Source organism: Alligator sinensis, unplaced genomic scaffold, assembly GCF_000455745.1.
Source record: "Alligator sinensis unplaced genomic scaffold, ASM45574v1 scaffold602_1, whole genome shotgun sequence".
Taxonomy (NCBI): Eukaryota; Metazoa; Chordata; order Crocodylia; family Alligatoridae; genus Alligator; species Alligator sinensis.
Genome location: NW_005841976.1, coordinates 2,825,811 through 2,829,349, shown reverse-complemented (window position 1 = coordinate 2,829,349; position 3,539 = coordinate 2,825,811).

Here is a 3,539-nt window from a genome sequence, read left to right as displayed (position 1 = left end):
TGCATCTACATGTGCGTGCCCTTAATGCATGTTAAAAATGGCAATTTTAGACTATTCAAGCCTAAATTTGATACCTGCCTAAAGCTGGTATCAAATTTATGTGCGAATAGCTAAGTCACATTAGTGAACGTGTAGACACGCTATGCACATTAACTCGATGCGTGTCCATTGACTTGGGACTAACTTTACCCCCAGGTCGGTCTGCACACCTGCATTAATGCACCTTAGCACGTGCACATGTAGGCATGCACCTAAATCACCTTAATGTGTATAAGGCGAATGCACATTAAGTTTAGGCATGTGTAAAAGCACATGTAGACATGCCCATAGAGTCAGAGGTGTGTTGGTTCCTAGCTTGTAAATTCACAAAAGCTGCATTTCAGATCATTCATTTCTCTACATCTGATTCACAACTAGGGTGTCATGGCACATTTACAGTCCCCTGGAGTGCCATGCTACGTTCGCACAATATGCAAATATGATTCACAAGATAAACTCAGAGATTTCAAATAAGAAACCATTGTGTTCAAAACATGCTAACCCATTGTGGTCTGAGTTCTTGCCAACAGGAAAACTGCTCTATTATTTTTTCTGTTGTGAAAAAACAAGTCAAAACTAGAAGCTGGCATTTTTCAAGGGGTGTCTTGAGTCTTACAATGAATGCATGAAGACTAAAAAGGTTGAGAGCTACTGCTCTAAACATACTACAGATCACATCTGAAAGAAATGGAATCCTGGCAGACAGCTCCTAATAAATACACATTTGGCTTTAAAAAATGACTGTAGATAAACTCCCCAAGCTTGTTAATCAAGTCATTGATTTATATATACACACAGTCACCAGTAGATGATTTAATCATCCGTCAAGTTTTTAAAAGCACCTAATAAAAAGGAGAAAGCCAACTGACATTTTTCAGTGTGTCCTTTGGGCTTTGAGTAATACAATTAGAATCTGAAGGTGAATTAGAAAGACAGCTGTATTTACTGAAGAGATTAATTTGTATCATACGATCAAATGGGATCTTTTCCAAATGTTGTAGAGAGCACGGTTCTTATGACTGGCTTATATTATATGAGTATGCATCAGCTTCATAGTAGCAGGGAAAACAACTGTGGATGTGAGAACTAAAATTCTGCTTCGGTGATAAACACCATCCCTGTTTCTGAGAGGCTGGCAAATTATTTGTAGGAGAGGGAGAATAATGAGGAGAAGAAGTAAAAAGAGAGGAGTGTAGGGAGAAAAATAAAAGAGTGCCCTGTCTTCAGGAGCTCCTATGAAGAAAAAAGCTGTAGCAGCCTGGTCCTGACCCTATTTCCCCTTCCTTCCTTTTTGAAAACATACCGTTGCTGTTCCCTTCCTAATCTTCTTAAAGAAACTCTGGCATGTGGGCAGCTTTGCTCCATCCTCCCTTCCAGAGTAACTGTAAGGCAACATTGCTGGACTCCCTCATCAAGTTAAAATTTCTACTTGCCCCTGGGTAAATGGGTTTTCTCGGGGCTTATACTGGTTCTCTTGCTAAACAAATGCAGATCAGGGATGTCGTTCTAACCGAAGCTTCTTCCGTGGCATTCGTAAGTAATTTCAAATATACATAAATAGGAGTTTTAGCATGAGCCACTGGAAAACAAAAATATACTTTTATGGTATGCCAGGTCTCACCGCATAGACATCTCTTCCAGACAAAGTTCTTAATATATTACACTAAGAGTCTGTATAGGAGAATAGCAGCAACTATGATATATATTTATTGCTACACATGGATTATAGGACAACAGCAGAACATGAACCCTCACAAAGCCCCAGCTTTCAGAAGTCTCTATCACTTGAGCTATTGTCCTAGTTAAAAGCCCTAGCAAGTTCTTATCCTGTGTGCATCAGCCCCCAGATGGACACAGCATGAACAACAGGCTGCATTTGTCCTATCTCTGTAATAAAGTATAGGCAGGGAAATATATTATACTGAATTAAAAGGCATGGAAGGAGGAGGAGACTTGCTGTATGTCACCTGCTCCATGGTAAATCTGTCCTGTGTCTATTCCTATCTTGTGATAAGAAAAGGATAAAACAATGCAGCTTATTCCTGAATGAAACAGAATTAAATTAACATAGTTTAGCTTCCATTTACCACACATTAGAAATGAATTTACAAAACAGTTATTGCAGAGTGCCTGATGTGTAGTTACATCACCCTCATCACTTTTAACCTGAGATATTTTCTCTTAATTGTCTGATAAGAGCCTGCTAAAGTTACCAAGAAGTGGAAGTAAGGTAGTAGCTCAAGTGATTAGAGGCTCCTTGTGGGCTGAATATTGCTAGTTTGAGCATCATATGATATTAAAAAACATGTTTCTATTCACATCCTCCTCCTCTCTTTTGTTTATCATATTATGTCTAATTTAGTGCGTAAGCTCCAAAAGGCCTTGTCACTTTTCTGTCTATTAAGTGCCAGGCAGGCACCTGTGCTGCTACATAAATGCTAATAATACATGATGTACTCAAACATATTATTATTCTGTAGGTGTCATTCCAGCTGGTTAGAATATGAGCTGTTGATGTGGAAGGTCTTGTTCTGAATTCTGGTGATTGCTTTGTGAGCTGTCATGAAGTCATGGGTGAGGGGGGATTTCCAAGAGACAAATCTGAACTTGCTGATCGCTAGGCAGTCACTTAGCCAAGAAAGCCAGGCATAATGTGATCAAGTCAGAATCCCCAAGTGCCATAACTGGATTGTAATAGCAATCTGTCCTGAAAACTTACAGTTTCAGGCCCTATGGAGTGACCTGGAAATTAACCATCCCTCCCAGCTGTTCTGCAATGACTGCTCAGCTGTGTGTGTTTAAGAAAGGGCTGATATTTGAAGTGCAGCCAGCTCTTCCAGTACGTGTTGGCTGAGCCCCCTTAAAATGACTGAAAAGACTTAAATGCTAAAACTCCCTGAAAACTTAGAAGCAGCTAAAACTGCCCAATTTGGCAGGGACCAAAACCCTTACAAATGACACAGCATGTCTTACTTGATGTAATCAAAGGTAATGGTACTGACATGGGATATGGCAAAGTGAAGTGTGGAAGCAGCAACACACATTGTAGTGGTGGCTGCAGCATGCTCCCAGCCTCTTTCCTCCCCCGCCTACTGGTGCAGGGCAGACCTCATGGGCAGGAGCCTCTGGGGACTTTATTAAATTCCCCGGAGCAAGTAAGAATCCTTCCCTTTCCTCCGTGCTCAGAGTCGCATCCTCTCCTCTTACCCCTTTTTCCTTTCCCCCACTCTGCTGCTTTCCCTGCTGTCCGCAGCATAGGGGAAGCTTTAGAGCTGCTGCAGCAGGGCCGTAAGGGGACTGGGCTCAGCTGGGACAGTGACCATGGCAGCCACCATAGGAGTGGGAGAAGGGGTGGGTTTCTCTGCCATCCCAGGTCCCCTGGAGGGTGACCCTCCCCTGCCCATCTATGCTGCCTCTGCTGCAGTCCCAGCTGGGCCCAGCCCCCAGGCAGCCCTGTTGGAGCAGGCAGAGCAGCTCTGAAGCTTCTCCCACCTCTGGGA